This window comes from Bos indicus x Bos taurus, chromosome 20 (genome assembly GCF_003369695.1).
Source record: "Bos indicus x Bos taurus breed Angus x Brahman F1 hybrid chromosome 20, Bos_hybrid_MaternalHap_v2.0, whole genome shotgun sequence".
NCBI lineage: Eukaryota > Metazoa > Chordata > Mammalia > Artiodactyla > Bovidae > Bos > Bos indicus x Bos taurus.
The window spans coordinates 6,139,501-6,155,253 of record NC_040095.1 but is presented as its reverse complement, the minus strand read 5'-3'; the positions used below and the strand labels follow the sequence as shown (position 1 = coordinate 6,155,253).

At 44.6% G+C, this 15,753-nt stretch overlaps 1 pseudogene; it reads left to right on the top strand.

Moving 5' to 3' along the window:
• The first annotated feature begins 343 nt into the window (after positions 1-343).
• LOC113878839 lies at positions 344-1,267 on the top strand (annotated as a pseudogene).
• The last annotated feature ends 14,486 nt before the right edge of the window (positions 1,268-15,753 follow it).

The following is a 15,753-nucleotide window of genomic DNA, read 5'->3' as shown; positions in this document are numbered from 1 at the left end:
CTTTTAAGAAAGTATAATTTCAGCAGAGCAGAGTAAGACCCAGACAGCCAATCGGTTGAGGGGATGTCATCATGATGCTGATGGAAAATGGTGAGACTTGAACTAAGGAAGAGATTTTGAGAGTCCAGAAGAGGGAATGTTTCTGAGAGGTGTTTAGGAAGCAGACTGGACAGTCTTAATTTGTCTAATCCTGGGACAGTTTAGAGTTGCACACAAGGCAGGAATGGAAGATGACAGAGTAGCAACTTCAAGTGCCTAGTACTGAGTCTCTGGGCCAACTTGATTTGGGTCTCGGCAGCAGGAGCGATCACTAAGCAAAGAGGGCTTAGGGCAGTTGGCCAAGATGCCGAATATCAAAATCTTCAGCAGCTCCCACCAGGACCTATCCCAGAAGACTGCTGCCCTCCCTGGGCCTGTGGCTAGTCAAGGCGGTGACTGTGAAATTCAGCAATCAGACCTATGTGGAAATCGGTGAAAAAGTGCGTGGAAAGGATGTCTACATTGTTCAGAGTGGCTGTGGTGAAATCAAGTTAATTAAATGGAAATTTTGGTTATGAATAATGCCTGCAAAGATTGCTTCAGCCAGTTGGGTTACTGCGGTAAGCCTGTGCTTCCTACTTATGTCTGGAAGAATAAGAAGGATAAGAGCTGGGCTCCAATATTAGCCAAGCTTGTGGCAAAATGATCTCTGTAGTAGACAAGGGTCATAGTACCACCAGGGACCTGCATGCTCCTCAAACTTTTGATATTCCAGTGGAAAATTTATTTGCAGAGTCAGCCGTCCTTAAGTGGATAAGGGAGAAGATGTCTAAGTGGAGGAACTCCATGACTATCTCACCTGATGCCGGAGGAGCTAAGAGAGCGCCTTCTGTCTCAGACTGGTTGAATGTGGAGAATGGAGGAAGGCTGATGAAGTGGACTGCATGGTGCTGGTGGGCGACGTGAAGGCCTGGGTGGCTCTCCTAGTGGATCACATGGCTGACACCTGTGGTTCAATCTGCCATGCAGCTGACAAACTTCTCTCCCCTGGAGTTGTGTTTATGCTGTGCTGACTCATGGAATCTTTTCTGTTCCAGCCATTTCTCACATTAACAATGCATGCTTTGAAGCAGTAGTAGTCACCAAAACTGTACCTCAGGAGGATAAGATGAAGCATTGCTTCAAAATACAGGCAATCCCTATCTCCATGGTCCTTGCAGAAGCCATCAGGAAAATTCACAATGGGGAATCTGTCTCCTATCTGTTCAGCTATATCCCTTTACAATAGAATAACTGAGGATTAAAAATAAATAAATAAATAAAGTGGACCCCGCCCCTTGTTTTCCTTTGGTATTTGATGAAAAATCCAGCAGAAGACCCAGCTTGTTTCAGCATAGCTTTCTACATCCCATATCAGTTATATGAGCGTTTCTCCTATTGGGTTGACCAAAAATTTTGTTTGGGTTGTTCCATAACATCTTATGGGAAAACTTGAATGAACTCTTTGGCCAACCAGATACATTGGAGAAAGCTAGATTGAGATTAGCTTCTGGGATTTCTTACTTGCTTTGTCTCTTCCTGGCTTCTTTGATCCTGTGAGCCTTGCAGCTTTAACTACAGCTCAGCTGCTGCAAGATGGGAGACTTTGGAAAGCTTGTTGTAGGGTGTGTAAACGTGTTTGGGGAAGCTCAGACTACTTTGCATGTGAATGCTTCAGCCCCCACACCCCAACATGAGACAAGTTCTCTAAAGTCTATACTAAATTAGAGCAAGAGCCTGGGGCAGCCTGAACCCAACTCTGGCTGCTAAATCCCTGTAAGGCTGGAGCAGGCCTATTTGGTCTGACCTTTTTTCCTGGCCAAATATCTACTTGTTCCCAAGTGACCCCTGTGCCATAGTCTTCTGGAAAGCAAACTCAGTTTCTGCTCTATAATCTGGAGCACTAACATGAAATTATTTCACTGTAGCTTAATCTTCCTTAGCTTACTACCACCATGGAGGTAGGTTTTAGGTGGTGCTGCAGTGCCTTTTGATTATTTAACTGTCTAATTATCATCTTCCTTCCTTGGATCTATTTGGCCTCTCAAATGATCTGAGATTTTTGTTTAAAAAAGTTGATGTTACTGTCTTGTAGAAGAAACTAATAAAGTTATCTGCCTGATTATGAAGAAAAAAGGTCTAGTACTTTAAGATTCATTAACTCATCTGATTTTTTTTTAAGAAAACCTCTGAAATATTAAAAAATTATTTTAATGTTTTATGTAAATCTGGTAAGTTTTTTCACTAATAGTTACTTTGCCTAATCAGCCCAGAGTACTATGGGAGCAGACCAAGATGGAGTGAAGTTGGTGTGGTGGTCTCTGGAGTCTTGAGTGTGGCCATTCAGAAAGAATATCTAGTTCTCTTGGGGTGGGTAAAGGCCATTAGGATGCCAGGATGTGGCTGAAGCATAAGCCATCGCAATTTTCTTGAGGGTTCACCAAAATTCCCCTCCCTCATGAGAAAGAAGAGTCATCAAATAACTTTTCTGCAAGCCTTTCTCTGGCCACAACACGCAACTTGTGGAATCTTCGTTCCCTGACCAGGGGTTGAACCTGGGTCCTCATCAGTGAGAGCATGGAGTCTTAACCACTGGACCACCAGGGAATTACCTCTGTAAGTCTTTCAAAACACTTGACACCATTGATAATGATATGAAGTGCCTAGAGATCACAAAGAATCATTTTTAATTATGCACAGGCTTCTAGAGTCACTTTACAAGAAGAGGTTTAAAAAGACAAAGTAACTACAGACTCAGGAATCGAGACTAGTTCAATAAACCATAAACAAGCGCTTGGGAGATCTTGGAGACTTGGGAGATGAAGTGGGGTCTCTGTCCAGGAAGTTCTCAACCAAGATCCTTTGGAGCCAGTTGAAAGAGCGCTCATTAATCTGTTCCCAAAGTCTCTTGGCGATAACAAGAATGTTTGGGGGAAAGCCATCAACCCCCAGATGATCTAAGCAGGAGGATCTGCTTTCAGAAATCACCATCCTGCAAGCATGTTTTCAGAAGCTATTGGGCCCTTAGGGCTGTGTTGAGTGGTATCTGATTCTTGTACAACAATCATTTGACATTTATTCTCCAAATGAATGTCAGTGGGCATAAGGGTAGTGGGGCAATTCCAGGAATGACCTGGGGAGATTCTTGAAAGAAGTGTAAAGAAAAGAGTCAGTTGTTGTGAGCTGGTGCCCATGACCTCTCTTTTGAACAACACCCCATTGTGAATGAATCTGATGCGAGTCGTTTGAGGACCCCACCGTGAGGAACACTGCTGTACTTGAAAGTCCTAGTACTTGGAGCCCAGTTAAATCTAACACTGTGTAGGACCGGGTAGAACCTAGAGTCAAGATAGGTGAAACGAACAAGGGAGCCACCTCACAGCTGGTATTTATGGAGTCAAATCTGGGGAGTCAGACAGTCAGCTAATGAATTAGCTACGTGCAAGAGTTGGATCGGTTTTTCCTGGCAAAGTGTTGGCTTGGTCTGGGGAGGGGAGTGAGACATGAGAAGGAGGGTCACTGAATATGGAGACGAAGAAGGTCTTCATTTCATATCAAGCAGAACACCTAGTCTTTGCTGCAGCTAGTTCTGGATGCTGGGGACACAGTACGAATCTGATGTTGCCTCCAGGAGTTGGTGGTTGCTAGAAACAAGGGAAAGGAACCTTGGCAAGGTTCTTATTTGTGAGCTCCAGCTCTCTAGAGTGGTGCAGCACACAAATGATGCTCTACCCTATTTTAAATTTCGAAGGAAAGACATTGATACTTGAAATCTGTAGGGTACCCTGCAAACTAATAGCTCAAGGTAGATCCCAGTTGCAACCTTAGACTGTGCTATATCCCTTTTGACAATGCCATAACTTTGATTTTCAGCAGTTACTGTAATAAAAGACAAGGGCAGCATGAAAATCAGTGTGAAATAGGATACGAGGGTGGTGGTGTTTCATGTACTTTTCAAGGTTTGAGAAGGTGTGTGGTACCCAAGGGCTTCCCAGGTGGCTCAGTGGGTAGAGAATCCACCTACAATGCAGGAGACCCAGGTTTGAACCCTGGATTGAGAAGATCCCCTGGAGGAGGCCATAGCAACCCATCCCAGTACTCTTGCCTGGAGAATCTCATGGACAGAGGAGCCTGGCGGGCTCCAGTCCACGGGGTTGAAAGAGTCAGAAATGACGGAAGAGACTGAGCATGAATGCACATGGGACTCAAGCATATCCCTTTGGAAGTAATTTTGACTCTTTAAGAATAAATAAAAAAATATTAGTTTTCTTTTGATTTATGTATACTATTTTTAAATGAATGTTAAATTGTTAGGACATAGATAGTTATTAAATTTGTAGGTGGAACTAACTGCTTAATTAATAACTGGAGCTATTAGGTGTTTCCTTTCATTAGGGCACTGTGGAAAAATTACCTAGATGCTCAGACACCGTGAGCAGAGTAAGTCCAGGAACTTTTGGATTCCTCTGTTCTTGCAGAATTTCATTCTTTTTAATCTAATTCTTGCCATAATGGCATTTGTTAGGTATTATTACTCATCCCCACTTACTTTAGAGAAAACTGAAGACCAGTGACGATTAGTATCTCACAGCTAGTTAGTGCCAGAGGAGCAAAGAAATCTGAACCAGTCTGACAGTGTCCCTGTTCTTGGCCACTATACTTAGCACTCACATACTTAGGATGTCTAATTAGCCAGTGCACCCTAAGCATTAGGAAAGCTTAGTTTTACCGGGTTACTAACAAGGCCACATTATTCTCTCATCCTATTAAATCATAGCAGTGTCTCATCCTCCAGTTTGAAATCCCTTAATGTCTGGGCGGTGCAGCCCCATGAGTCAGACCATTGGCTCCGCTGCTGTGATCATGGACAGGAGCAGGGCCCTGAGGACCTGTGAGGGAATACGGCTCTAAATATGGTCCTGACCAGGCCCTTTTCTAGGCACCAGGAGGTATTCTTCCTGAGGAATGAGGAACACTTGGAGAGAGTTCAGAAAGAAGCAGCCTCTCTGATCACAGGGTGGGAATCAAAGAAAATTACAATGCTCAGAACCAGCTTATCATCCCCTCATGACACCAAGGAGAAGATAGGCCCAGGAGGGTTAAGACACTCACCTAAGGCCACACAGGGCATTGGTGGCAGACCCAACACTCTTGCATAAGCCATCACTTTAATTTTATTGAACCGTAACTGATTTACAAAGTCATCTTAACTTTTGTCGTACCCTGAAGTGACTCAGTTATGCATATATGTATATATACTTTTTCACATTCTTTTCCATTAAGGTTTGTGACAGGATATTCCCTGTGCTATATGGTAAGACCTTGTTTATCCATCTTATATATAACAGTTTGCATCTGCTAATTGCAAATTCTCAATCCCTCCCTCCCCCTTGACTACCAGAAGTCTGTTCTCTATGTCTATGAGTTTGTTTCTATTTTGCAAATAAGTTCATTTGTATCATATTTTAGATTCCACATATAAATGATATATTAAATTTGTCTTTGACTTCACTTAGTATAGTAATTTCTAGGTCCATCATGCTGCTACAAATGGCGTTATTTTTTTGTATTTGAGTAATATTCTATTGTATATGTATCACATCCTTTTTATCCATTCTTCTGTCAATGGACATTTAGGTTGTTTGCACAACTTGGCTATTGTAAATAGTGATAAGCCATCACATTTTTTTCCCTCGGGTATAATTCTTTCATTTCTCCCATTCAGATCCCCACACTTGGACCCCCGTGCCCCTCATGGAGGGCTCCCCTGCCAGGAAGGAAGCTGCCTTTTGAGGCCCCACCTCCTTGAAAGAGGCTGAAACTCAGGTGGAGTGCCTGCTAACCCACCACAAAGGCATCCAAGGCCGTCATCACAGAAAAACCTTCACTCTTGACATCAGCCTTTGGGCAAAAATAATAGCCAAGAAGAAAATCTCAGAAGCCTCAACTAACTACTGAGGCTTTATATGCCTGCCTCCAGGTTAGCTGGAGATGGACATATCAACCTCCAAACTCCATGGTGGCCCCAAGGGTTTCCTTTTAAGAGTTAACATGGATTGGGCCAGACCCTCTGTGCTGCATCTCACGTCTATTACCCTCACCGTCACACTTAGTAGCCACATTTTAAAGACCAAGCCACTGAGATTCAAAACAAAGAACACTTGAAAGTTAGGGAGTAAGTGAGATGGGCGGTCAGACGAGCTTTCCGTGTCTCATGTTGCCTCTCACTCAGCTCTTCCAAAGTTCTCAGAGGATGGGAGAGTGTTGTAGAAAACCATTAGCCGCCATCACCAATACGGTCATCTTAGGATTTTCCGCTCCCCTTTGGACTTCAATTCTGAATACACAGACCTCTTCACTGCCAGCTTCCAGTTGGGAGAGCACCTCAGGTTCTCAGATGGAAGAAGGTAGCCCTCACCTGTTTAGTTCAGGAGCTGGCCAAGGTTTTCTGCAAAGGGCCAGATAGTAAATATTCTAGGCTTTGGAGGCACCTGTTGTCACCATTCAACTTTTCTGTTGCAGTAGGAAGGCCGCGATGGGCAATGTATAAATAAGCAGATGTAGCCGTGCTCCAGCACAAGTTTATTTGCAAGAAGAGGCAACACATTAGTTTGCTGCCTCCTGGCATAGTTGGTTCCATATCTAGCAAACAGACTTTTTCTGATTTAGCTTTGATGTAGTCCTCCTCTTTGCCTGAAACTCATCTCGGCACTGAAGCACTTGCCTTAGTACTCTTTTGTCTTGGGGGGAGGGTGAAGGAGGCTGTCCCAGAGCCCACTGAGATCCCCTAAACCCTCTTCTAAGGAAAATGCAAGTGTATGCAATTCTGCATGCAATTTCAGTGGGGCTTGTAGACACAGATTCTCTTTATCCTTGAGAGACCAGTGAATGCATCTTGGCTTTCTGGAAACTGCAAGTGTTGGGGACAGCTGATTGGCATGAGAACATCAGTCTGAGAATGCTGTAGTCTGAGGAAGATTTAGTGGTGTGCCAATGTGCTGGTTCTTGTGGAATTCTATCTCAAAACAAGCCCCCCTGGCTAATGCCTATATGTCCCAGCCCTCCTGGTGGCTAAGTCTAGCCACGTGATCTTGTTCATACCATTGGGTGAGAGCAGAAGTGATAGGCACCACTGCCAGCCCTGGCCCTTTAAGACTGGCTATGTGCTTTCCAGGCTACTTTCTCCTTCTCACTGATTGAAGGCAAGTGAGAATGACACAATCTCTTTGGATCCAAAGGGATTGGAAAGCCACACCCTGAAGATGGAAAAGCCACACTACTGTCTGAACAACCTACCTCTGGGCTGCTATGACAGAGAGAATTAAATCTCAGTCTTATTTAAGTCACTGGATTTCTGGGTCTCTTTGTTACAGCAGAGAAACTGTTCTTAGCACTGGCTACATAATTTGCAGGACTCAGTGAAAATGAATATGTGGGATCCTTGTTCCAAAATTGTGAAGAATTTCGAGACGGAGCATTAAATCACAATCAGGGTTCTTCTAAGCATAGGTACCTATGTGATGGGCCAGGTTTCATGCCCATAAAGACCATACTTGGATATAGGTGGGAGTTCATGAAGCACAGGGGTTGAATCCTCAGTGCTGGGTCATTTCTAGTGACTGGAAGGCACCACGACTCTGACAATTTTCTGAGATACCACACCCACCATGGTCGGGAAGGAACCAACCAGGGACCTAGGCTGAGGCTCCCTCTCATGATAGGGGCCCTGGGGCTTATGCCCTCATGGGAAATTTTCAGATTTCACTCTTCTCCATACTTGGGACACATCAAGAGAATGCACCTACCTGGAGGGCAAATCAGAGGTGACAAATGCCACAGGTCTCAGTGGTCGCCATGGACAGACCTTGGGCCAGTCCTTGGTGAGGTTGGATCATCAGATGTCGTCATACCAAGGTCTGGACAAGCATTGATTTGGTGGCTCCCTGAGATCTTCCTTCACAACCCAGCAGCTACTATTTCTTTCTTCTCAGGAAGGTACTATTATTATTGCAGTTTGCAAACTAGGAAACGGGGCCTTCTGAATCAATAGGGAACCTAGATATGAGCCCTGGCAGTTTCCTTCAGGAATTTAGGCGCTTAACCACTACCCTAAGCTTGATCCAAAAGAACCTACTTATTTTGCAGGCATTACTGCCCATTTTCCACCCCCCTGAGGGAGTTGGCTTATTCTTCCCGCTGTCTGACACCTGTAAGGGGAGGGCCTTTGAGTCAAGAGGTTACTGGGGCAGGTTCTGGAAGGCAGCCTCCAAGGTTCAATTTTCAGCTCCATTACCTACTTACCAGCTCTTGACCTTGGGCCAACCTCAGTTTCCTCATCTGTAAAATGGCAATAATCATAAAAGTCCCTGCCTCATTAATTTGGTATGAGGATGAAATAAAGATCATGCAGGCAAAGGACTTGCTATTTAGGGAGTCCTTAATAGATGCTCATTCTGATTACTGATGTGAAACACAATATGCTACTTTCAAATGTTTTCAGACATTTATCTGCATCTGCTGTGTTCTCCCCAGGCCCCTCTTTCTTCTACTCTTGTCTTTGAATCCTTCCTTCTACCCCCTTCTCTTCTTTTGCTGTCATGTTAAACTAGGCAGGTGTTTTTTGTTTGTTTTTGAAGCACCGCAAAATGGTTATATTTACCTGAGTCTAATTTATTTAAATAATTGTCTTAATGAATACTAATTATTAAATGTCCACTTAGTTATGTGCTTCCCTTTGCTGCTACATGTACTTCATATGAGTCATTATGAAACAAGACAGGCAGCAAACTGTGTAATTACAGACAAAGCATTTCAGACACAAACCAATAAAAATCAAAGGTAGGAGAAAAATGCTTTGAAGAGACATGACGATTAGTTGGGACTTCCTGTGTCCTGCCAGGAACCCTGGCAGGGGGCAGGGGTGGGGTGGGGCGTCGGGTGATGGCCCCGGAATCTGGTGCCAGCCCTCTCCACCAAAGAGAGGAAATGAGAAGTTGTTTATAGAAAAGACCAGAGGGGCCATGTACATCTTTTAACAAAAGAGATGAAACTCTGTTCCGACACAGCCGTTCTCTCAGGGAGAGTCTATGAAAACACAGCACGAGAAGTCAGGTTTGGGATGGATTCTTGCTTTCTCCACGCTAACAGTTTGCTGAGTGACTGTCATGGGCTGAACTTCGTCCACCAAATTCACATGATGAAGACCCAACCCCGTCCCTCCCTACCTCAGAGTGTGACCTTGTTTGAAGATAGGGTCTTGCCAAGGTAACGACCTAAAGCTGACAACATTAAGATGGGCCCTAGTCCAACAGGACCATTCTCTTTACATAAAGTACCAAAACGAACACAACACTGAACGTCAATTATAGTTTAATTTTTAAAAAAGTACCGCAAACTAGGTGGCTTAAACAACGGAAACGCATTGTCTCACAGTCCTGGAGGGCAGGCGTCCGGTAGCAGGGTGTCCATCGAGTGGGTTCCTTGTGAGTGCTGTGAGAGATGTCCGTCACAGGCATTGCCCCTGCTCCTGTGGTTTTCTGCCAGTCTTCGGCTTATAGAAGTATCACTTCAATCTCTGCCTTCATCTTCACATGGCATTCTCCTTGTGTGCCTGTCTGTGTTCAAATTTCCCCCTTTTGTAAGGACACTGGTCTGTTGGATTAGACCCCACCTTGATGTCCTCAATTTAACTTGATTACCCTGCTTTCAACTAAGGTCACCTTCTGAGATCCTGCGAGTTAGAACTCCAGCATGTGAATTGAAACAGTGGGATGTGGGGGACGGCAGGGTCGGGGGGAACCACAATTCAGCACATCCCAGTGACCTTGGGCAAGTATCTTCCTACCTCTAAGCTCAGTTTAACTATCTGCAAGATGATGTGTGACCATATAACCTCCAAGGACTTCTAAGCCCTCGAGTTCCACACAGGTCAAATAAATCTCTGGAGAAGGAAATGTCAACCCACTCCAGTATTCTTGCCTAGAGAATCCTGTGGACAGCAGAGCCTGGTGGGCTGCCGTCTATGGGGTCGCGCAGAGTCAGACACGACTGAAACGGCTTAGCAGCAGCAGCAAATAAATCTCAGCCCCCAGACCCAGCCTTGCCCCAAAGGCTGCGGAAGTAGATGCAGAGATATCAACTTACCACCAGGCTTTTGGGGTTGGAAACTGCCTTCCAGAGAGAACTAGGCAAGGGTGTACTTCCTCAGGAGTCTTCCTGATTTGCTTGGCTTGGGGTGAGGAACAACTAACTCCCCCAGTCCCTGTGTCCGAGTGCTGGGCTGAGCTGGGCAGAGAGGCCCCAGACCTGGACCTGGTCACTTGAGACCAATTACCACTGTGATCCAAGGTTGGGCAAAAATCTCAGGGGCAACAGAATTAGGTCACCAACCCTCTTCACTTAGGTCATCAAAAAGCAATGGGCTGGGCAATAGATGTAATCACCTGCACTCAGCTGCACCCAGTTCAAGCCAGAGGCCACAGAGGAGGGGTTGCGGGGGGTGGCGGGGGTGGTGAGAATAAAGGTTCTTTTCTCACAATCCTCTCTGCACATTCCGTTCCCACTGTGCTGCTGCTGCTGCTGCTAAGTCGCTTCAGTCGTGTCCGACTCTGTGCGACCCCAGAGACGGCAGCCCACCAGGCTCCTCCGTCCCTGGGATTCTCCAGGCAAGAGCACTGGAGTGGGTTGCCGTTTCCTTCTCCAATGCATGAAAGTGAAAAGTGAAAGTGAAGTCGCTCAGTGGTGTCCGACCCTCAGCGACCCCATGGACTGCAGCCCACCAGGCTCCTCCATCCATGGCATTTTCCAGGCAAAAGTACTGGAGTGGGGTGCCATTGCCTTCTCCGCTGTTCCCACTATATTGTCCTGGAAATGACCCAATTTTATCTCAGGCCCCCTGAATACTGACCATGACAATGGGTGAGAGGGCTCTAGGACCACAGGTACAGGACGATGCAGAGGAGGTTTACACACCAAACTTGCTCTAATGCAGAGAGATAAAATTTGCTGTTTTGTCTAAGACTGAGAGGTAAGATATATAGGTAAACAGGAGGTGCATTTTCAAACCTGAGGAATCTGGGATGTTTCATTTTGAAGATGGGCAGTGTGGAGATGTGTGCGTACCACAGAGGCTGTGACTGCACGAGGCCATCAGCCTCAGCCAAGCACAGTCAAAGTCCTCCCCCAGACCATTTCCACCTCAGTCCACCTGCCTGCCTCTTTTTCCTGCCTCATCTATACCATCTGCACCTACCCTATGGAGAACAACTTTCTCAGTTGTATCCCTAAAACTACCCCCCTCCCAAAACCTGCCCTGGTCCCCAGCAAAGTGGGACGGCTGGTCACCCTGTCTCTCGGACTGACTCCCCCCTCCACACACATGCACACGTGACAAATTTGGAAACACCTGCAGTTTCTGAAACAGCCTGATTTCCTCCCTGAACACTCCCCTGCCGTTTGAGATGAGTCTTCACTCTTTGCTCCAAGCTGCCACCCAATTGTGCTCTCGGAGCCCACCCTGGCCCGTGAGCTGCTCAGCTCATCTCCTTGTAACTGTCTCCTCCTCACCTTGTCTATCTCACCAGACAGATTAGAAGCTCCCCCTGGGCAGGGGTCTGGAGAAGACTGGGCACTAGAAAGAAATTGCCTCTTGGACATCAAGACTAAAGCAACACCCCACTAGCTGTCTGTGGAAGAGACCCTGCCACCTGTCTAGAGAGGGCAAGCACTAACACCAGGAGTTGTGTTGTCCTGAAATAAATACAGTGTGTATCAAAGTTATACAAGCTAAAGTCAGTTTCCTGTCCACTTATTACTCCCACATCTCTTTCCTAGACACAAGCACAAGGAAGCACTTTCCTGTGTATCCTTCTAGGGATACGTTGTACAAAGGTCAGCACATCTTTAAAACACACACACAAGAAAGAAACTTACAGACATAGAAAAAGAATGGCACCCCACTCCAGTACTCTTGCCTGGAAAATCCCATGGACGGAGGAGCCTGGTAGGCTGCAGTCCATGGGGTCGCTAAGAGTCGGACACGACTGAGCGACTTCACTTTGACTTTTCACTTTCATGCATTGGAGAAGGAAATGGCAACCCACTCCAGTGTTCTTGCCTGGAGAATCCCAGGGATGGGGAAGCCTGGTGGGCTGCTGTCTATGGGGTCGCACAGAGTCGGACACGACTGAAGCCACTTAGCGGCAGCAGCAGCAAGGGAAAAGGTTGGGGGAGGGATAAATCAGGAAGCTGGGATCAGAGCTAGGGTTTGGGTTGAATTAACATGTACACATTACTGTATATAAAATTGATAATTAACAAAGACCTACCGTATAGGACTAGAAACTTTATTCAACACTGTGTAAAAATCTATATGGGAAACAATTAAAAAAAACAATAGATGTATAGTCAAATCATTTTGATGTATAATTGAATTGCTTTTCTGTATACCTCAAACTAACAACATTGTAAATCAACTAGTTGCTCAGTCATGTTTGACTCTTTGCAACCACATGGACTGTAGTCCACCTGGCTCCTCTGTTCATGGGATCCTCCAGGCAAGAATACTGGAGTGGGTTGCCCTGCCCTCTTCCAGGGGATCTTCCCAACCCAGGGATTGAACCCAGGCGTCCCACATTGCAGGCAAATTCTTTGCCATATGAGCCGAAGGGAAGCCCAAGAACACTGAAGTGCATAGCTTATCCCTTCTCCAGGGGATCTTCCTGACTCAGAAATTGAACTGGGGTCTTCTGCATTGCAGGCAGGTTCTTTACTAGATGAGCTTCCAGGGAAGCCCAAATCAACTATACTCCAATATAAAATAAAACTTTTTAAAAAGATGCACACACTGATAAGAATATAGTGCCCATGTCCTCTGCTTCTTGCTTTTTTATCTTTGTTGACCATATTTGGTATCAGAACATACAGCTCTGCATCTTTCTTTGTAATGACTCTCATTCAATAGACTTCAGCTGGGGCTGGCAAATTTGCCCTTCTAACAAGTTCTTGGGTAATGCTGATGCTGTTGCTCCAGGAGCCCCACTTTGAGAATCACTCACTAGACTGTGAGTTGTCTTAGATTGCACGGGAAGCAAAGAGGAGGTTTTAGTCACTAAACTATCCTCTGTGCCTGGCACATATAAGGTAGACAGTTGATACATATTTGTTAGATGAAACATGAATAAGGACTTGCACATAGGCTGTAAACACTTTGTGTGCATTGGTGTGTGTGTGTGTGTGTGTGTGTACGTGCTCAGTTGTGTCAGATTCTTTGTGACCCCATGGACTGTAGCCTTCCAGTCTCTCTGTCCATGAAATTTTCCAGGCAAGAATACTGGAGTGGCTTGCCATTTCCTACTCCCGGGGATCTTCCCAACCTAGTGATCGAACCCGTGTCTCCTGCACTGGCAGGCAGATTCTTTACTACTGTGCCACCTGTGCACTTGTCTGGGGTGAAGCTTAGGCTGTCTTGATAGAGAGCATTTGACAAAGTTGCAGCATAAATCAGAGATGTGGCCTTGGACTCATCCGGTCAGACAGGTTGGCCCACCCCATCCTCTCCTTGCTCCCAGCGTCTAACCTTCGATGCCACCGACTCTTCTTCATACTTGGATCATTTTCTTCCAGACATGGGGTTTCCAACATGTCCCCTTCTCTCTCCCTCATTGTCCTGATCAGCAAACTGGGGAGTTTCGGAGGCAAAGTGGTTTGTTAGGTTCAAAGAGCATTTTTGAAGTTGCCCAGCTAGCCAGAGATCGGCAGTGCTGAGACAATCCATGCCAAAGATAAAGCCAGAGTGACTTCTTTTTCTGATGAAAATTTTCAGTCTTACATGAAATTAATGTTCATCATTCATTCATTCATTCAAGAAAGATTTATTGGACACCTACATGCCATGTCAGAGACTGGATATCGAGGATACAGTGATAATAAAACAGCAAAGTTTCTGCCTCCATAGAGCTTCCATTTGGGGAGAGAGTGCAAATGAAAACAAGTAAATAATTTCAGATTATGATGATTGAATGCAAAGAAGAAAGGGAAACAGTCCAAAGTCTGAGGGCCCATGCACTGACTAAGGCCAACTTGTGGTGGGCAGAGCTGAAGGGGTTTTGATGTGGTGAGTAGGTTTGCTGGCTTTTGGAACATCCCTAAATAGAAATACTTTAAGCCGTGGAGTCTAATAGGGCAGAAGACCAACCAGGCAAGGCCATGAGGAAGGAGCTTCCTCTTCACCAGGTACCTTCCATCAGGTTTTGTACTGGGTTGGCCAAAACATTTATTCTTGTTTTTCTATAACTTATGAAAATACCCAAATAAACATTTTGGCCTACTTAATACGAAGAGTAATGCCTTTGCAACCTAAATGTCCACTGACAGATGAATAGATAGAGAAGATGTGGAATACTACTTGGAATATATACAATGGAATACTACTCAGCCATAAAAAGGAAATATTGCCATTTGCAGTAACATGGATAGACGTAGAAATTAGCATACTAAGTGAAGCAAGTCAGACAAAGACAAATATTATATGATATGACTTATAGGTGTAATTAAAAAACTAATACAAAGAACTTATTTTTTTAATTTTTAAAATTTATTTGTTTTTAAATTGAAGGATAATTGCTTTATAGAATTTTGTTGTTTTCTGTCACAGAAATAGACTCACAAACAGAAAACAAACTTACAGTTACTAAAGGAGAAGGAGTGGAAGGGATAAATTAAGAATTTGGGATTAACAGATACATAAGCCTATGTATAAAATAGATAAACAAAGTCTTAGTGTATAATTCAGGGAACTGTATTCAATATCGTTAACAACCTATAACAGAAAAGAATCTGAAAAAAGAATGTGTGTGTGCATGCATAGTGTGTGTGTATAACTGAATCATTTTTCTGTACATCTGAAACACTGTAAAGCAACTATATCTCAATTTAAAAATAAACTTTAAAAATAAAATGCAGGAAAAAGGAGCAATGCCTTCAGAGCCAGAGAATTCTGGGCTTAAATCCTATCTCAACCACCTTTTAGCGGCATGATCTGGAGCCAGTCAGTTTGCCTTTGGGTCCTCAGCTTCTCTGTCTGTGAAATGGGACACAATAGCAAGAACTACTGCTTAAAGTCAGAAGAGAAGGGATTGAGTCCCAGTTCTGCTAGACCCAAATGGTGAGGCTTGGGCAAATGACTTGACTTGTCTGAGCCTCAGAAAACATATTCATCCGTCCACTCTTTCAAACAAGAAAAATAGATTTATTTATTTTTCTGAGTTTCAGCCAATTTATTCATTCATTCAAACAAGAAAAAAAATGATCTTAAAAATAGGCATGATCATTTACATTTCACTGGGATGTCGTAAAGTTTACACAAATCCATATATGGAAATTTCATCCAGGAAATGGCTGTTCCTGTGTTATGTATTCCCAAAAGGAGGAAGCAGCCTTTCTCCTCCATCTCATCCCACAGAGTTTTCCAGTGCTTTTTGCTTCTTTACATGTTCCAGTTTTGGCCTCTCTTTAAGCCACCTAGGCAGCAAACCTCCAGAATCTAAGTAAGTTAAGTAAGACTTGAAAGCAAGGAGGAAGGTGCTTGAGTGAATTAGACGAGGACAGGGTGTACCAGTACCCAAACCTGAGATAGTGGGAATATCACTCCGGGCTTGGAGTCAGACACACCTGGAGGTGAGCCTCAGTGACTGTGTGACCTTAGAAAAGACATCTCACTCCTCTGAGTTTCTATTT